We start from the raw sequence: 21,101 nt of genomic DNA on the forward strand, positions 1-21,101 counted from the left end.
ACTCACCCTAACCTTGAAATCCTGAGATAAAGTAATCCTCCCACCTCAGCCTCCCAAGTAGCTGGGACTACAGGCATGAGCCACCATGCCCAGCCCGAACCCCAGCTCTTCTGCTGAAAGCAAACTTGCCTCTTTAGGGTGCTAGTAGAGCTCAGGCAGGGTTGGCTGCCACCTTCTGAGGGACTCTATGTCCTGTTGCTGTCTGTCTTCTCCACAGCCCTGTTGGTTACCTTTTCCTAGCTACTCCCATGGTTTTGGGAAGAACATTTGTCAGAATGGTGTAGGGAAGGCCCCTGGGGCTCATCCCAGTGGTCAGCATAGGCATCACAGCAGATTGTGGCAAGCCCTGGAATATGAGCTAGTGGGGGAACCAATGGTGCTGGGCAAATTAAGAAAGAAGTTATAGGGTGGGTGCCGTGGCTCAATCCTATAATGCCAGCATTTTGGGAAGCTGAGGTGGGTGGATCATTTGAGGCCAGGAGTTTGAGACCAGCCTGGCCAACACAGTGAAACCTTATCTCTATTAAAAATGAAAAAAAAAAAAAATTAGCCAGGCTTTGTGGCACACACCTGTAGTCCCAGCTACTTGGGGGGCTGAGGCATGAGAATCGCTTGAACATGGGAGGCAGAGGCTACAGCGAGCCAAGACTAACTCACTGTACTCACTGTACTCCTGTCTGGGCGACAGACAAGACTGTGTCTCAAAAAAAAAAAAAAAAAAAAAAAAAAAGAAAAGAAAAGACAAAAAGTCTCCAAGAGAAAAAAGAAAGAAAGAAAGAAAAGGAAAGACAAAAGAAAGAGAAAACGTATAAATTTCCAGGAGGGAAGTAACCAGGAAATCTTCATGGAGGAGGTGGCATTTGGTGTAAGGATTTAGAAGAGATGAGAGGGAGGGAAGGCAGGAATGATGGTCTAATTGGGGAGCAGAGAGGGTGTATCTGGAGCATGTGCTTCAATAACAGAGGTGTCTCAGTTTTTAAGCTAATGTTTACCTGGTAAAAAGATGTTGGAGGGAGTAAGGTAAAAGCAAGACTACAGGGCTATGGAGAAGGTGGCTGAAATCCTCAATAGTGTCACTGAGTGGTCCTGAGCAGGCTCTGCGGCCAGACTGCCAGGGTTCAAATCCTGGCTGTGCTATGTTGCTGCTGCATGTCCTTCAGCAGGTTACAACACCCCTCTGTCCCTTGAGTCCTCAGCTGTGATGTGGAGACAATAATGTACTGGTGTCTGAAAGTGGCTGTGAGGATAAGTTCAGAAGTTTAGAAGTGTAAAGGGCTTAGATGAGTGCTCGGCACACAGTGATGCTCACTGTATGTTAGCAGTAATGGTGATGGTGATGGATAAGATGATGATGGGCGCCCCTCCCAACCAAACACCCTGGGTGACCTCTGCTCCAACCCCCTTTAGGCCCTCCTGCCCTGATGTTTGACCTAAGCTATGCCTCTGATTCCAGGTAGGGGAAGATGCTTGTGCCCTTCCAGGTCTCAGGTTGCTTACTCTGTGACCATCTGACCCCTAGCAACGCTGTCTCAGCCCCTCCAGGCAGTGTCTGGGCGCCATGGGCCCTGCTGATGAGGTGGTGTGTCATGTCTGGTCAGCAGGGCAGGCCGAGAGGCAGAGCTGCTTTCCCCAGCAGAGGAATAGAGTTGAGCCTTGCCTCAACTCTGCCTCTCCCTGGCTTCCAGTTTTTCTTACTGTCCTGGGGTGCATCATCAGATCGGACAGAGGCATGAGCAGCTCAGTCTTCCAGCCAATGAGTGTGGCCCAAGGCAGTTCACTGAGACAGTCACCAAGCACCCACAGAAGCTGCACTAGAGTCCACTGCAGCAGGTCAGATGCTCAAGGAAGGTTCCTGAGTCCTGTGCCTCGAACCTTAGGCAGAATGCCTGATAGTGGGGCAAGTTGGCCTACAAATATTATAATAGCAAATAAGTTATTTATTTATTTATTTTATTTATTTTTAGTGGAGTCTTGCTCCTGGCTTCGCCCAGGCTGGAGTGCAGTGGCGGATCTCAGCTCTGCCAAGCTCCACTTCCTCCAGTTCATAGCCACCATTCTCCTGCCTCAGCCTCGATGGCTGGACTGTGCCCGCTTTTCGCCCGGCTTGTTTTGTATTTTATAGTAGAGGCGAGGTTTCACCGTGTTAGCCAGGATGGTCTCGATCTCCTGACTGGCCTCATTGATCCGCCCGTCACCGGCCTCCTGATGCTGGGATTACAGGCTTGGGCAGCCCACCAGCCCGGCCAACAAATAAGTTATAATAAAGCAGAATTCAATCCAAAATTCAGAAGGAAAGCAATGCTTTCTGTTCCATTGCAAACCATCTCTAAACTTCGTGGCTTAAAACTACAAAACTCACATTTGCTCATGATTCTGCAACATGGGCAGAGCTTGACAGCGGCAGTTCATCTCTGTTCCACATGGCATCAGCTGAGGCTGCTCCACCAAGGCTGCAGGATCCAATTCCAGAATGGCACACTCACATCACTGGAAGCTGATGCTGGCTGGCAGCCAGGACCTCCTCTTGGCCTCCTTACATAGTTAAGTTAAACTTCTGCAGCACAATAGTTGGGTTCCAAGTAGGGGCAACCCAGGAGGAAGCATCCCAGGCCAGGGGTAGGCACTTTTCAAGCCTCTGTTGGCATCTTGTTGCTAGAGCCCTATTGGCCAAAGCCTGTCACCTGACCAAGCCCAGAGTCAGTATGGGAGGAGACTATACACAGTGGTGAATACTGGGAGCTGTGGTTTGCCAAAGTGTCTGTGTGAACTTCTTTTTCATAAGGCTCACTTTGGTGCTCCTGATACTCTCCCTTCAGCCTCCTCTGAAACCTGGCTGCATCCAATATCCTCTTTCTCACCTCGTCCATTGCTCCCCTTCAACGAATCCCTCCTTTCAGCCAACAAACCCACTCAAGCCACAGCTATCCCCAAACAGCTCTGCTCAGCCCTGCTTCTCCCTCAAGGTGCCATCCTGTCTCCCTCCTTTCCTTTGCTTCCAAAAATCTTCAAATAGCTGTTGAATGCTGGAAGCAGAAAAAGTTCCCTAAAGCCAATTTGCTACATTTATGAAATATTCTAGGCTGGGCACTGTGGCTCACACCTGTAATACCTACACTTTGGGAGGCCGAGGTGGGCGGATCACGAGGTCAAGAGATTGAGACCATCCTGGCCAACATGGTGAAACCCCATCCCTACTAAAAATGCAAAAATTATCTGGGTGTGGTGGCATGCACCTGTAGTCCCAGCTTCTCGGGAAGCTGAGGCAGGAGAATCACTTGAATCCAGGAGGCGGAGGTTGCAGTGAGCCAAGATCGCGCCACTGCACTCCAGCCTGGCGACAGAGCGATACTCCATCTCAAAAGAAAAGAAAAAAAAAAGAGAGAAATATTCTGATTTGTCCATTCTAAAGAAATTTTTCCTTAATGTTTTCAATGAGTATGAACATATACTTTTAATGAATGCATTAGTAAATATACTCTTCATGAATATAAATAAAAATCTATTGATAAGAAGTCTAAACTACACTGTGACTCTTAGGTTCCAGCAAGCCCATAGTCTGTGAATAGACTCACAAGTGGAATATATTCATATTCACTGAGAAAAACTTTCTTCAAAATTTTTGACAAATTTGCCAAAATTGGCACACATCTCTTAAGTAAAAAATTTCATCCCTCCTTTCCTCCATCCATTCATCCATCCAACAGATATTTATTTCAATGCCATGGCATGCTCAGCACTGGGGCATAGTATGGTTGAACACAGACCCAGCCCTGGCCCTCATCAAGTGTACAGTCTAGTAGGGGAGACAGTTATTCATTAAGTGATCATTTCTTTTTTTTTTTTTTTGAGACAGAGTCTGGCTCTGTCTCCAGGCTGGAGTGCAGTGGCCTTGATCTGGGCTCACTGCAAGCTCAGCCTCCCGGAGCGCCACGCCATTCTCCTGCCAGCCTCCCGGTAGCTGGGACCACGAGCAGCCACCTGCGCCCGGCTAGTTTTGTATTTTTAGTAGAACAGGAGTTTCACACGTGTTAAGCCAGGATAGTCTCGATCTCTAGCCTACATTACAGTCGCCAAATCTCGGCCTCCCAAAGGTGCTGGGATTGAGGCTTGACCACACGGCGCCCGGCCCCCTTTTTTTTTTTTTTTTTTTTTTTTTTTTTGGGGCGGGTCTGGCTCTGTCGCCCAGGCTGGAGTGCAGTGGCGGGATCTCAGCTCCACTGTAAAGCTCCGCCTCTCCAGGTTTCACGCCATTCTCCTGCCTCAAACCTCCCGAGTAGCTGGGACTACAGAAGCCTGCCACCTCATGCGGCTAGTTTTTGTATTTTTAGTAGAGGCCCGGGGTTTCACGGGTTAGCCAGGATGTCCGTCCCTCCTGACCTCGTGATCCGCCCGTCGGCCTCCCAAAGTGCTAGGATTACAGGAGGCAGGCCACCTGAAGTGATCATTTCAGGCAAACACTGGAAACTGGCCAGTGCCGCGAGCTCATACCCATATAATCCCAGCACTTTGGAGGCCCAAGATGAGAGATCATTGAGGGTCAGGAGTTCGAGACCAGCCTGGCCAACATGGTGAAACCCCATCTCTCACTAAAAATGTAAAAATCAGTTGGGTGTGGTGGTGAGCCTGTGTCCAGGTGCTGGGGGAAGCTAGAGCCGTAGGAGGGTGGGCAGACCCAGGAGGTGGAGGTTGCAGTGAGCTGAGATCATGCCACTGCACTCCAGCCTGGGTGACAGAGCGAGACTCTGTCTCAATTAAAAAAAAAAGAACACTGAAATTGCAATCATGACCAGTGCTACCACACCTTTTCCAGCTCATGACATGCCCTTTGGCATGCACTGCTTTGGAATTTTGATCATACTGCTCCCTTTGTTGGCAATGCTCTTTCCTGATTTCCCTGCTTGGCATATGCAGCTTAATTTTAAGACCCCAGTCAACAGCGCTCACTGTGGCTCTGGCTCCTATCCCCAGGAAAGATTAAATGCTCCCTTATTTATGTTCTAGCAGCACTTGGCATAAACTTCTAGTAGTGAACATATCAAACCATAATATATTATATCTGTGTCTCTTCTATTAGATTGTAAGTGTAATCGGGTCAAGAATTCTGTTTTCAGAGCCTTGCGTGGAGTGAATGTGCAATAAATGTTTAAAAAGAAAGAAGTTGGGGGTTGGGGGGGTGGGGCGCAGTGACTCACACCTGTAATCCCAGGACTTTGGGAGGCAGAGGGGGCCAGATAGCTTGAGCTTAGGAGTTCAAGACCAGCCTGGGCAACATGGTGAAACTCCATCTCTACAAAAACATACAAAAAAAAAAAAAAAAAAAAAAAAGTAGCTGGGTGTGATGGCAAGCACCTGTAGTCCCAGCTACTCAGGAAGCTAAGGTGGGAGGATTGCTCGAGCCTGGGAGGTCTAGGCTGCAGTGAGCTGTGATTGCCCCATGCACTCCAGCCTGGGAGACAGAGCAAGACCCTGCCTCAAAAAAAAAGGTATCCTTACCTGACACGGAAAAATTCCTCTGGGCACCCATTAGGGGACAGACACCTCCATTTACACTCATCCTTTTAAAGCCTCTTATAATTTGTTCCACAATATAGACATTAAAAATAAGCTTGAGGGAGGCCCAGTAGCCATGGTGGCAGACAGGGCCGGTGGGTAAGGCTCTGGCGGCCACTGACCTGAGGGAGAACAGCCTGCTGACCTCAGCCAGGGCTGCAGCAGTGGGACCAGTGCCAGACAAGGTGCTCCAAGGGGTTAGCACCAAGTGCAGTCATCTTTGCATCTCTAGCATCTAGCAGCATTGACTAGATGCTCACACACTCGAGAAATATGTGTTAAATGAACAGTCCCTGTGACAATCAAGCAGACTTTATTCTTTCTGATGACACATCTCCTCCGGCTGCCACTGTCACCCCTGCAGAGCAGGGGCTGGGGAAGCCAGAAGGGAAACAAGACAGGACAGCCTGGGTGAAGCAGGACTGCGTTTTGATGAGCTGAGCAAGCCTGGGTGCGGGACCCTGAGGTTACCAAGCAGACCAGCGTACCCAAGGAAGAGTGTATGGATTTTGTGGGCGAAATCAGCCCATTTCCGAAATAGTTGGTGGTTTAATTGAGCCTGTGGACCAACTTGCAAAAGCAGCAGAAAATGAGAAGAGGAAGGTAGTCAGTGCTTGGAACATGCTCCAATTTATGGCAAAGCTGAGAGAAGTCCAACAGCAACAACTTCCAGCATGAACAGCAGAAGATAAAATGTGGCTAAAAAGGTGGTGGGTTGAATATGAAGCCTCGTGGAAAGTAGTTGCACAGAAGGAAACACGTTTATTGGCCAGTTTATTTTCAGATGTGACTAACGACCTGAGTATGCCGTGTGAGATGGAGTGTGAGGAATGCAGCCTTTCTGAAGGTGATAATACAAATCTAGAGAGGGCTTGTTTTAAACTTCAGTGCATATCTGCTGGGAAACATTGGTGCCATGCAGCCAGCAGCCACAGCATTCTTAGTCTCAACTAAACAGTCTATAAACATTGATCCTTTTTTTTTTCTGTAAATTCACAGATTTGGAAGGAAGAGCAATAAATTATTGTTTTCCAAACAAATAAACTTGAGAGAAAAATAATCCTGTTTTTCTTTTTCTTTTTGAAATAGAGCCTCGCTCTGTCACCCAGGTTGGAGTGCAATGGCGCAATCTCAGCTCAGAGCAACCTCCGCCTCCTGAGTTCAAGTGATTCTTCTACCTCAGTCTCCTGAGTAGCTGGGATTACAGGCGCCTGCCACTATGCCTGGCTAATTTTTGTATTTTTAGTAGAGATGGGGTTTCACCATGTTAGTCAGGCTGGTCTTGAACTCCTGACCTCAGGTGATCCACCTGCCTCGGCCTCCCAAAGTGCTGGGATTACAGGCATGAGCCACTGCGCCCAGTGAGAGAAAAATAATACTTTTATATATGTGCTTTTATAGGCATAAGATATCTCTAGAAATATCCATGAGGAACTCTCATATTTCATCAGATCTAAGATGCCCTCAATTATAAGATATGCCATTGTTGTGTGCACAAGAAAGAAAAAATACTGCTAAATGGAGAGGCAAAAGGTTCAGAATAGCCAACACAATATTGAAGAAGAGCAAGTTGGAGGACCGATACTACCCAACTTCAGGACTTACTATAAAGCTACAGTAATCAAGATACTGTGGTATTGATAAAACAATAGATAAATAGATGAATAGAACAGAATAGAGAGCCCAGAAATAGACCCACATAGCCATACTCAAGTGATGTTTGATGAAGAAGCAAGGACAATACAATGGAAAAAAAAGACAGTATTTTCAACAAATGGTCCTGGAACAACAGGACATCCACATGCAAAAAAAAAAAAAAAAAATTCAGACGCAGACCTTGCACCTTTCATAAACATGAACTCAAAATGGCTCAGAGACCTATATGTAAAGCACTAAACTAGAAAACTCCTAGAAGATAACATAGGAGGAAATCTGGATGACGTTGGGTATGGACATGACTTTTTTGATGCAACACCAAAGGCATTAACCATGAAAGAAATCATTGATAAATTGGACTTCGATAATTTAGAAAAACTTCTGCTCTGTGAAAAACCACTGTCAAGAGAATAGGAAGACAAGCCACCAACTGGGAAAAAAATATTTGGAAAAGACAACTGATAAAGGATTGTTATCCAAAACATACAAAGAACTCTTAAAGCTCAACAATAAGAAAATGAACAACTCGGTTAAAAAATGGACAAGAGACTGGAACAGACACCTCATCAAAGATTTTGCAAATGGCAAGTAAGCATGTGAAAAGATGCTCCATATCATGTGTCATTAGGGAACTTCAGAGTAAATCAACAAGGCGAGGACCCAAACACATGTGTTGGCTCCACAGCCTCACCAACATGTCGTGTTGTCAGTGTTCTGGCTTTGGGTCATCTCATTGAGTCAGTGAGAATGAATGAACTCTCATTCATTGCTGATGGGAACGCAAAATGCTACAGCTTCATTGGAAGACAATTTGATGGTTTCTCTTTCTTTCTTTCTCTTTCTTTTCTTTTCTTTCTCTTTCTTTCTTTCTTTTTTTTGAGACAGGGGCTTGCTCTGTCACCCAGGCTAGAGTGCAGTGGCGGGATCACGGCTAACTGCAGTCTCTAACTTCTGGGCTCTAGCAATCCTCCCACCTCAGCCTCCCGTGTAGCTGGGACTACAGGCATGAGCTACCATACCAGGCTAGTTTCTAAAAAAAAATTTGTAGAGACAGAGTCTTTCTATGTTGCCCAGGCTGGTCTCAGACTCCTGGACTCATGATCTTCCTACCTCAGACTTCCAAAGTGTCGAGATTACAGGCATGAGCCACCACACCCAGCCTAATTTGGCAGTTTCTTACAAAACCAAATATACTTTTACCATATGAACTAGCAATTGTGCTGCTTGGTATTGACCCAAAGAATTTAAAAACTGGTGTCCACACAGAAGTCTGCGCATGGATGTTTATAATCAGCTTTATTTATAATCGTCAAAACTTGGAAGCAAGCAAGATGTCCTTCAGTAGGTGAATGCATAAATAAACTATAGGTACATCCAGACGATGGAATGTTATTCAGCACTAAAGGAAATGGGCTTTGGGTGATAATAACATTTCAGTGTAGGTTCATTGATTATAACAAATTTACCTCTCTGCTGCAGAATGTTGATAGTAGGGGAGGCTGTGTATGTGTGGGGCCAGGGAGTGTATGAGAACTCTCTGTACTTCTAAATTTTGCTGTGAACTAAAACTGCTCTAAAAGATAAAGTCTGTTTAAAAAAAGACTGCCAGTTAACTATATGACATGATGCCATAACGACAGCCTTGCATGACACATGATTGATCACACCAGCCCTTCATGGCTTTGAAATTTCTTGCATCTATTCTGAGAGATCTGGCAATTTCCCCAGTCTTAAATTGCATTGTCTGGCATGAATTTGAGTATGTAACATTCCTTTATCTCCTTTGGGAATCTTCCACTTTGGGGTCCTCAAATGGACCAAGAATGCATCACCAGCATCAATATCACCAGGGGTCTTGTTAGAAATGTGGAATCTGAGGCCGGGCACAGTGGCTCACGCTCGTAATCCCAGCACTTTGGGAGGCTGAGGCAGGTGGATCACGAGGTCAGGAGTTCGAGACCAGCCTGGCCAGCATAGTGAAACCCCGTCTCTACTAAAAATACAAAAAAAATTAGCTGGGCATGTTGGCACACACCTGTGATCCCAGCTACTTGCCAGGAACTGAGGGCAGAAGGTGTTTGGATATTGGTAGGAGGGATTACAGAATTAGAATAAGGATTCCACCACTACGCACTCAGCCCTAGAGCGACAAATTAGGACGTGTCGAAGTGGCAGACGTACCAGACATCACCTGTAATCAACAGGAACTGGGGAACGGGAGAATCGCTTGAACCAGGGAGGCTGGGGAGTTTACAGTGAGCAGAATTCGTGCCTCAGCCTGGGTGACAGAGCAAATCGTCAAAGAAAGAAAAAGAAAGAAATGCAGATGTTGCGTGGTGGCTCAAGCCTGCTCAATCCCAACACTTTAGGAGGCGAAAGGAGAGGAAAGGAGGAAGTGGGATCACGAGAGAAGGTCAGGGAGAGATCTGAGACCATCCACAATGCTTTCCTGTGAAACCCGTCTAAAATACAAAAAAACTTGGTGAAGTGGCCCGGGATGCCTGAAGTCCCAGCTACTCAGGAGGCTGAGGCAGGAGGAATGGTGGGGCTCGAGGGAGGGGCTTGCAGTGAGGCTGAGATCCAGCCTGGGTGACAGAGCAGGCAAGATCTAAGAAAGAAGAAATCACAGAAATCGACCCATACCAAGACTTAGTAGATATGAATCTGTGTTTATCAGATCTGGCCAGTTCCCAATGTGCAGCCTGATCAAGAGAGAGGTCCTGCTGCTGAAAACCTCTCAATGGTTGCTCTGCAAGAAAATATGGAATAGAAATCATGACTCCAACAATTCATAAATTCTCTTCACTAATATCAATTTTACACCTCACTGAACTGTTGTTTCTGTAACTTTCTGCATCCACAGCGACCTTTCATTTCCATGCTGATTGTACAGTCTTTTTGAAGATATTTTAAATAGCAGCTCAGCATGTGTAGCATCAACAAATGCGTATAAATCATTTGAAATGATGACAATACAAAAGCTATAGCCAAGTTTGCTCAAGTGCAGGCAATGGTATCAATGTGATGAGAGCCACCTAGCTGACAGCTATTGTAAGACACATCCTGATTTCAGAGATGTCAAAATGTGAAAAAAAAAATGTATATCTTAGAAGTCAATGAAATATGTGAAATGGGCTGTTCTGCCAGAATTTAGGAACTGGAAGACTAGAGAATAAATGGGAGGGAGAATTTTCATTGTATACTCTTTTGTGTCTGTTGAATTTTGGGCCTTGCGAATTTGTTAAAAGCCATATAGTATTTTAATTAAGTAATAAATTTGGCTCTAATCTTAATCTTCCATTTTGTAATCCCAGGACCCAAACCCCAAATCTCTGAATCACTCATGGACTATTCAGTGGTAGTAGACACTGTTTTTAATGTATTTTAAGATCGAGTTGGCTTGGCAGGTACAGTGGCTTATGTCTGTAATCCCAGCACTTTGAGAGGCCAAGGCAGGTAGATCACCTGAGGTCAGGAGTTCCAGACCAGCTTGGCCAACATGGTGAAACCCTGTCTGTATTAAAAATACAAAAATTAACCAGGCATGGTGGCAGGCGACTGTAATCCTGGTTATTTGGGAGGCTGAGGCAGGAGAATTGCTTGAACCCAGGAGGTGGAGGTTGCAGTGAGCTAAGAACACATCATCCAATTCCAGCCTGGGTGACAAGAGCGAGAATCTGTCTCAAAATAAATAAATAAATAAAAATATTGCCTTGGCTTGGGAGGGTGCAGTGGCTCATGTCTGTAGTCCTAGCACTTTGGGAGGCCAAGAGGAAACATGGCAAAACCCCATCTCTATAAAAAATGTAAAAGCCAGGTGTGATGGTGCTTGCCAGTGGTTCCAGCTACTCAGGAGGCTGAGGAGGGGGGATTGCTGGAGCCTGGGAGGTCTAGGCTGCAGTAAGCTGTCATCACACCACTGCACTCCAGCCTGGGCAACAGAGCAAGACCCTGTCTCAAAAGAAAGAATTGACTTGCCTTTTTGGAATGCTCTATGTTTCAAGGTTATAGTAAAAAACAAAAGAACAAAAATCTCTAAAACTTCTGAGCCTTTTCCACAAATGCTATTAAATGACTTATGTTCCTGATTTGTAACTTTTTTTTTTTTTCTTATTTGGGTGTGAAGGGATGGGTGGAGATGATGGGAAGGCTTACATTTATCCCTGTTGAATAAGAGGCTGTTGGAGTCAGCCCACAGGTCTAAAACTTTGATTTTCAAATTATAGTGTGCCTCAGAGCCACCTGGAGGGCTTATTAAAACACAGATTTCTGCTGGGCGCGGTGGCTCATGCCTGTAATCCCAGTACTTTGGGAGGCCAAGGTGGGTGGATCACTTGAGGTCAGGAGTTTGAGACCAGCGTGGTCAACATGTTGAAACCCCATCTCTACCAAAAATATAAAAATTAGCCAGCCATGGTGGCAGGCATCTATGGCCCCAGCTACTAAGAGACTGGGGCAAGAAAATCGCTTGAACTGGGGGGCAGAGGTTGCAGTGAGCCAAGATCATGCCACTGCACTCCAGCCTGGGCAGTACAGCAAGACTCTGTCTCAAAAAAAAAAAAAAAAAAAGAGATTTCTGGGTCCCACTCCTGGAGTTTCTGATTTCAATAAAAGTTTGAGGTGGAGCCTAAGAATTTGCATGTCTAACAAGGTCCCAGGTGACACTGATACTGCTAGTCTGAGGACCACACTTTGGTCCGTTGCTCTAGCCAGCCTGTGGAAATTCCTTTGGATCATGATGCCATCCTCCAGATATTAACTGTCCCTCCCAGCGATTTTCTGTACCTTCATCTAAATCATTGACAAAAGGTTGAACAGGGAGAGACTGAGGACCCAGCTTTGCAGCAAGAATCTTCAGACTGCCATGGATCCACGCATCAGTGTTTGTAGGATATGATGGGTTTCCATCAGCGAGAAACCAATAGTCATACTCCTCAGCCTACAAGGCTCCATCCTGTTCGTGGAAACAGCCCAAGGAACTTTGTGAAAACCTTGCTGAAATCTAGGCAGGCACAATGTTTATGTATTCTAGTCCACACTTTTGAGGGTTGTTGCCATGCCCTATTGAAGGCTGTGTGACCATCGGCAATTGCCTAGTTTTCTTTCTCCATCTCATTTGCGGTGAGGCAGGAGCCAGCTCAGATGCACGAGTTTGCATCGGTCCCACTCCTCAGCATCACTGGTCTCTGAAAGATCCTCTCTTGTTTTATTTAGTTGATTATATCCAATATTAATCAGAGTAGGCTAGGATTATGCTGCAGTAACAAACAACCCGAGTCCCAGGAGCTTCAAACAAAAGTTTATTTTTCACCAAAATTACCTGTCTATTAATGCAGGTTAGCAGGATGGAGGCTAGGAGAGGGTTCAGCTCATTGTATTCTCTCAGGGATCCAGGGTGGTGATGGAAGTTTCTTCTCAACTTTTGCCCTCAGGATCATCTGTGGTAGTGGATCAGAGCATTGAATGATCTTCCACCACAAATTAAATGTTCTGGTCTACAACTTGCACACATGATTTCCACCCACAACTCTTCAGGCAGCACTGATTCCATGTGCTTGCCCAACTACACGATGGAGGAGGCAGAGAAGTACGATCCACCCAGGAGCTTGGGAGGAAAGGAGAATAGCCTCGGGATGAGTCATAGAAGACTCCATGGCAGCTGCTTTTGTCTCCCTTTGTCACTCCCACGCCTCTTCTTCCTCTCCATAAATAGCTATTCCAGGGCTTTTGGTGTGTATCCTCTTTATTTGCATGTGTTCTTGCAAAATGTGTAATGTTGTTTTATGGACATGTGCTTTTGATTTACGTAGATCTATTGTGCTACAAGGCTTTAGTCTATTTCTCTCTCTCTCTCTCTTTTTTTTAACTTAACACTGTTTTTAATATCCATCCATTTTGCTAAATGTGAATGTAGTCTGTTACTTATAACTGCTGCATATATCACATTTTACTTATTTACTCCCTCCATGATAGGTACCTAGATCACCTCACTGTCACAATACTACTATGAACATCCTTTTTTTTTTTCTTTTTGAGACAGTCTCGCTCTGTCACTAAGGCTGGAGTGCAATGGTGTGGTCTCGGCTCACTGCAACCTCCACCTCCTGGGTTCAAACAATTCTCCTGCCTCAGCCTCCTGAGTAGCTGGGATTACAGGAACCTGCCACCACACCTGGCTAATTTTTGTATTTTTAGTAGAGACGGGGTTTCACCATGTTGGCCAGACTGGTCTTGAACTCCTGACCTCGTGATCCACCTGCCTCAGCTTCCCAAAGTGCTGAGATTACAGGTGTGAGCCACTGCACTCAACCTGAACATCCTTTTACATGTACCCATATGGAACTATAAAAGAACTTTGGGAAATTTACCTAGAAGCAGAACTGCTAGGCTATGCAGTACATGTATTATTCAACTAAGTAGTACCTGGCTTATCCCCCAGCATCAGTTGGCACTCCTACCAACAGCGACTCAGATCCCTTCTCTCTCCATATCCCTGCCAGCCCTAGACATCATCCATTTTTCGAATTTTTGCCCTCCTGACGGGTGTGCACATGATGTGTGTGATTGTTTTCATTTGTATTACCTCAATTACTAGGAAGTTGTGGCATCTCTTTAAATGTTTGCTAAACTTTTGGGCTTTAATTTTTGAGAATGACCTATTTTCAGCTTTTGCCCATTTTTCCTTTCAAATTCCAATAGGTTTTTTGTTTGTTTTTTTTTTTGCCTGATGAGAAGGCATTTTTATATATTTGGGGCTAGCCTTCTGGTGTTTTACATTCCATTATGTATTTTACCAGTCTGTGATAGGTATGTTAACTTTCTTCATGTCTCCCATGGAATCAAAATCCTTAATTTTGGCCAGGCACGGTGGCTCATGCCTGTAATCCCAGCACTTTGGGAGGTCAAGGCGGGCAGATCACTTGAGGTAAGGCAGGCAGATCACTTGAGGTCAGGAGTTCAAGACCAGCCTGGCCAACATGGTGAAATCCCATCACTACTAAAAATACAAAAATTAGCTGGGTATGGTGGTACATGCCTGTAACCCCAGCTACTTGGGAGGCTGAGGCATGGGAATGACTTGAACCTGGGAGGTAGAGGTTGCAGTGAGCCAAGATCGCACCCTACACTCTAGCCTGGACAACAGAGCAAGACTCTGTCTCAAAAAAAAAAATCCTTAATTTTGTATTATCAAATCAGTGAAATTTTTGCCTATAGATACGCTTTCAGAGTTTAAAAAAAATTCTTCTGTATCCCTGTGTTCTCCTATATTATAATTCATATGCTTATTATTTTCCATTTCAAATGTAGATATAGAATCCATTGGATTTCCAGCTTCAAATATAGTATTAGGGAGATAAACAATAGTATTTTTCTTTATATGAGTAATCAATCTTCCCAATGCAACTTATTAAATATTCTGTCCTTTTGTAATTGGTATGTGGTGATTACTTTTTCTGTAGATACAGATGTACAGTGTCTGCAGCTGTCTCATTTACTTATTTGCATATTTTCTCTTTCTATATTAACTAGTCTTACCATAAGTCTATGTACTGATGTATATTTTTAAAGACCCAACTTTTGTTTTTACGAACTTTCTTTATTTGTTTTCTATTTCATTACATTTTTTATTTTTTATTTTTTTATTCCTTATTTCTTTAGGCCTGATTTATTACTCTTTCTCCAACTTCTTGAGCTAAATATTTACCCATTTATTTAAATCTATTTTGTTCTCTGGTAAATGTAAGGAAAGCTATATATTTAACTCTCTAAGTAAGTATTGCTTTAAGCATGCCACTCAGGATTTGACTTATTTTTGAGACAGAGTCTCACTCTATCACCCAGGCTGGAGTGTAGTGGTATGATCTCGGCTCACTGCAACCTCCACCTCCCAGGTTCAAGTGATTGTTGTGCTTCAGCTTCTTGAATAGCTGGGATTACAGGCATGTGCCACCATGTCTGGTTAATTTTTGTATTTTTAGTAGAGAAGGGGTTTCGCCATGTTGGCCAGGCTGGTCTTGAACTCCTGACCTCAAGTGATCTGCCTGCCTCAGCCTCCCAAAGTGCTGAGATTACAGTTGTGAGCCACTGCGCCCAGCTAATATATATCTATTCTTTATGTGCCAGTATATAATGCTCCTCTTGTCCCTTAATGATATGTATATTTTGGTCTTAAATTCTGTTTTGTCAGTGATTCTGGTTGCTATCCCAGGATTTTTTGGTTCATATTTGCTTGGTATTTTCCGTGTCTCTGGATGATTTCTATGTAGACATTTCCTTGTGTATTCTTCAGCTTCACTAAAATGTTTCTAGATGTGAATTTTTAAAATTATGCTTCATTTATTATCAAAAATAATAATTAATTTTTAAATTTTTTTAGTCAGTTTTGGAAAATATGTAGCTGTTATCACTTTAAATATTTCCTGTTGTGGCAGACACACTCTAAGGTGCCCTTCTCTCCATCGATCTCTACCTCCTGTTGTTCATGCCTTTGTGTAATCCCCTCCCCTTGTGGGTGGGCAGGACCTGTGACCTGCTTCTAAGCAATAGGATATGGTGATGGTGATGAGCTGTCACTTTTGTGAGTGTTACATTATGAAAGAGTCTGTCTTTTTTGACTCATTCCAGAGGCTCTCCTTGCTTGCTAGATGAAGTTAACAGCCAAGTTGGGAAAGCCCATGTGGCAAGGAACTGCAGGTGGCTTTGAGAAACTGTGGATGGCATCCAAGAGCTGCCAGCAAGAAGTTGGGGCCTTCTTGCCCACAACTGCAGGGGAATAATTCTAACCACAATCTGAGCAAATTTTGAAGCAGACTCTTACCCCATTGAGCCTCCAGATGAGAATGCAGCCCAGCCAACACCTTGATTGCCACCTGCAAAACCTTAGGCAGAGGATCCAGTTAAGTCATGTGCAGGCTCCCGGCAAAGAGAAACTGTAAAATAATAAATGTGTGTTATTTGAAGCTCCAATTTAAAAAACAAAAATAGTCAAGCCTCTGTATCTGCAGGTTCCACATCATTGGATTCAACCAACTGCAAATTAAAAGTATTTGGAAAAAAATACACATAAAAAACCAATACAGTATAACAACTATTTACATTGTGTTAAATAACCTAGAGAAGATTTCAAGTTTATGGGAGCATGTGCACAGGTTATATGCAAATATTATGCCATTTTATATAGGGACTTGTGTGTCTGTGAATTTTGCTATCTTTTGGGGATCCTGGAACCAATCCCCCTAGGTTATCAAGAGAATAACTATACATCTCCTTTTATCCTTTTTATTCTTTCCTTCTGGGACTCTGATTAGATAGATATTTTAGACCTTCTCAGTCTGTCTTCCATATCTCTTAACTTTCATGTCTTTCATCTCATTGCCTCTCTGGGTAACTCCTTTATGTATAACTTCCAGTTAACTAATTCTTTCTTTGTTTGAGACAGGGTCTTGCTCTGTCACCCAGGCTGGAGTGCAGTGTCACAATCTCACTGGCTTACTTCAACCTCTGCCTCCCAGGTTCAGGTGATCCTCCTGCCTCAGCCTCCTGAGTGGCTGGGACCACAGGTGTGTGCCACCATATCTGGGTAATTTTTTATATTTTTGTAGAGATGGGGGGTCATACTATGTTGTCCAGGCTGGTCTCGAACTCATGAGCTCAAGTGATCCTCCAGCCTTGGCCTCCCAAAGTGCTGGGATTACAGGCATGAACCACTGTGTCTGGCCACTGCTGGTCATTTTTGACTGTATCTTGTTGTTTACTTAGCCTTGTGATTCCTCAACATTTAGTACATAGTTATCTTATAGTCTGTAACTGACAGTTCAAATATCTAAAGTCCCTGGAGGTCAAAATCTATGGTTAATTGTCTCCAGACTTTCATTCATAGCGGTTGGTTTCCTTGAGTTTTAATCACTTTTGATTGTGAGCTCATTTTAGCTGACCCGCTGTGGAAAATGTGGAGAACTAAATTGAGAAATCCTTTCTCAGAGCAAAGAGGATTTGTACTTGAACCCATAGGAGCTATTGATCTGGATTTATTCCAACCTCCATTCCAGGCTCTTATGCTTCATCTGGGGAACTCAGATACATTCTGTCTCACCTTGCCACAGGCCCAAGCCCTAGCTTTAAAGTAAATGCCACCCTTGATGGAGGTGAATACTTTGGTTTTGTCTCAAAACATTTTACTTCTTTTAAATTTTTTGGAGGGAGGCTTGGTGTTATCCCTTACAGCCTATAAGTTTAGGAAATAAAAAAAAGTCATATTTTATGCAGAATTCAGTTTGGGTCGAAGAATATATTCTCCCTATTTCCTGATAATCTAGTCCACCACCATGCTAAAATATTTTGGTTTCTTTTTAGTTTAAGTATGCCGATTGTAGACAATTTATTGTTGGAATTTTTTACCTGCTCTGAGGGTCTCTAACTTTTAGTTGATGCATTTACAATGGCTTTAATTGCTGTTATATTAGTACAAATTTCTACTCCTATTTTGTATTTTTCATTTATTGTCTTTTCTTTTTATCACCTCCTTTTCACTGGATAGATCAAATTTTCTTCTGTTGTCTTAAAGCTACACATTCTAATTTATGGTTAAAAGCTACACATTCTATTCTATGGTTATGTTAAAAGCTATGCATATCTATCTTATGGTTAAGAGCTTTGTTTATTTGCTTCTACTGAAATCTTAAATTTATCACTCTCTTATCTTCCCCTTAAAAGACAAGTAAAATCTATACTGCTATTTACCCCATCTATTTTTATTTTTAACTATTTTAATATGTAATATTTCCACTTGGTTCTTCTTATGACTTCATTCCTGATGTACTCGTTAATTAATATAACATCACTGCAGAACTCGGCATCTTAAAACAACCAACATTTATTTATTTACTTATTTATTTATTTATTTATTTTCTGAGACAGGGTCTCTCTCTGTTGCCCAGACTGGAGTGCAGTGGTGTGATTTTGGCTCACTGCAACCTCTGCCTCCTGGGTTGAAGCGATTCTCCTGCCTCAGCCTCCCTAATAGCTGAGATTACAGGCACTTGCCACCATGCTTGGCTAATTTTTTTTATTTTCAGGAGAGACGGGGTTTCACCATGTTGCCCAGGCAGATTTCAAACTCCTGACCTCAGGTGATCTGCCCACCTCAGCCTCCCAGAGTGCTGGGACTATTGGCGTGATCCACCCCACTCAGCCATTAAAATAACAAACATTTATTATTTCAGTTTCCATGGGTCAGAAATTTAGGAGTGGCTTAGTTAGGTGGCTCTGGCTCATAATCTCTCATGAGTGTGTGGCCAAGGCTGCTAAGTGAAAGCTTGCTGGGGCTGGAGGACTGGTTTCCAAGGTTGCTCACTCACATGGCTGTAGGCAGGAGGCCTCAGGTCCTTGCTGACTCTTCGTAGGAGGGCTCAGTTCCACAACACATGGGCCTCTCAGTATTGTTTCTTGAGAACCTCCCTATATAGCAGCTGGCTTTTTCCAGAACCACTGACCCAACACGGTGAAAGCAAGGAAGAAGCCATGGTGTATTTTATGACTGTCATTTCTGCCATAGTCCATTTGTTAGAAGTGAATTATTAGGGGCCGGGTGCAGTGGCTCAAGCCTATAATCCCAGCACTTTGGGAGGCCGAGACGGGCGGATCACGAGGTCAGGAGATCGAGACCATCTTGGCTAACAACACGGTGAAACCCCGTCTCTACTAAAAAAATACAAAAAACTAGCCGGGTGAGGTGGCGGGCGCCTGTAGTCCCAGCTACTCGGGAGGCTGAGGCAGGAGAATGGCGTGAACCCGGGAGGCAGAGCTTGTAGTGAGCTGAGATCCGGCCACTGCACTCCAGCCTGGGTGACGGAGTGAGACTCCGTCTCAAAAAAAAAAAAAGAAGTGAATTATTAAGTCTAGTCCATACTCAAGGAGGGGGGAATTAATCACTACTTGAAGAGAGGATTATGAAATAATTTAGATACAAAGTTTAAAATGATCCCATCTGTTAATATTACTAATACTCTTAACTCTTTGAAGATTCCTATTTTAAATCCTTATGAATTTTGCTTCCTGTACTATATTTTGTCCCATTTTCTCCAGGTCTGTGTATGTACTAGGGTATGTACTCCTCAGCTATCTGTAGGGTTCCTTAGAAATATCCAATACTCTATCTCTTGGGGACGTTCATGTCCTCTCAGGTGCCCCGATGAGTTCATGGAGAATGGCATGGGCCTGGCACGGTGGCTCATGCCTGTAATCCCAGCACTTTGGGAGGCCAAGGCGGGTGGATCACCTGAGGTCAGGAGTTCCAGACCAGTCTGGCCAACATGGTGCAACCCTGTCTCTACTAAAAATACAAAAATTAGCCGGGTATGGTGGCAGGCGCCTGTAATCCCAGCTACTCAGGAGGCTGAGGCAGGAGAATCGCTTGAACCCGGGAGGCAGAGGTTGCAGTGAGCCAAGATTGCGCCACTGTATGCCAGGCATACAGCCCCTGGCACCATGCAATCACAACTGATTCCCCATCCTCCCCTTCCTGTTTGTCACTGGGCCACCAAGCAATGCCTCTGGTCAGGTATTTGTGCTTGAACTCTTAGGAGGAAGCTGTACTGTGAGGAGGAAGCTTTCCCACAGGACTTCACCAGCCCTGGTGGTGAAACAGAGAAGGGGGGAAAAGTGAATGTCCGAGGGAATCTGGTCATCCCATACCTGTTTTCACCAGCTTCTCACTCCAGTTGTGCTACTGGGGTGCTCTGATATTACCCCACCATCACTGGAACCTGAGCTATTGCTCCTGACTTCTGTCATAAAGAGGCAGTGGGGCAGCAATGACTGTCCCGATCAATGTGAGGAAGAAGTAAGAAAAGGCCCTGAAAGAGCTCTTCCAACCCTTCCTCCCACTGGTGGATCAGGTGGATGCCCACTGCCTTGGACACACTAGTTCACAGCAGCTCTTGCTCTTTCTGGGAGCTCTGACAGTTTCTAGGCTTGTTGCTCAGGTCCAAGCTTCTCTGCTTCTGTAGTTTCTCTGGGGTTGACTTTGTGAATAGGAACCTGTAGCCCACCCTAGATTGCTATCTTCTGAGGAATCAGAATTGCTCCCACTCCTGTTTCTTTTCTCTGAGTATAAAATAATGTCATGGTGTGGATTATATCAGGGCCACACACTCAAATGCCTGCTGAAGCTGGCTAGATTAAAATAATGAATGGGCCGGGTGCAGCGGCTCATGCCTGCAATCTCAGCACTTTGGGAGGCCGAGGAGGGCAGATCACTTGAGGTCAGGAGTTTGAGACAAGTCTGGCCAACATGGTGAAACCCTGTCTCTACTAGAAATAACAAAATTAGCTGGGCATGGGGACGGGCGCCTGTAATCCCAGCTACTCAGGAGGCTGAGGCAGGATAATTGCTTGAATCCGGGAAGTGAAGGTTGCAGTGAGCCAAGATCGTGCCACTGCACTCCAGCCTGGGTGACAGAGTGAGACTCCATCTCAAAATAAAATAAAATAATGAATGAAGCTGGTCAAGGGAGAGGCACTAGGGAATGCAGGGCCAGGGTGGACGGGAGTGTGCACACTGCATGTGCGTGCTTCATCTATTGAGGGCAGTGATACCCATTGCTGGCAGGAAGGAAGGTCAGTGTCATCATGAAGCCAGAAAGGCTGATTCATTTAAATATCTGAGGGTTGAATTCAGCTGGAGTCACCAGTTTGCCATCCCTGGTTTTTTAATCCCTAAAGGCTTTTTTCAGATGTAACAAGCCAGAAGTCTTGGAGTCTGGAGTATTCCTTTGAGTAACCTGACAGGCTAAGAACTTTCTCAAATATGGTAACGACGCCCATTTGGCACAGCCCGTCCTTAATAAGCCCATACTGGAGCCTTGTCTAGTTCACCAGCCTGCAATTCTTGGAAT

Source organism: Papio anubis, chromosome 7, assembly GCF_008728515.1.
Source record: "Papio anubis isolate 15944 chromosome 7, Panubis1.0, whole genome shotgun sequence".
Taxonomy (NCBI): domain Eukaryota; kingdom Metazoa; phylum Chordata; class Mammalia; order Primates; family Cercopithecidae; genus Papio; species Papio anubis.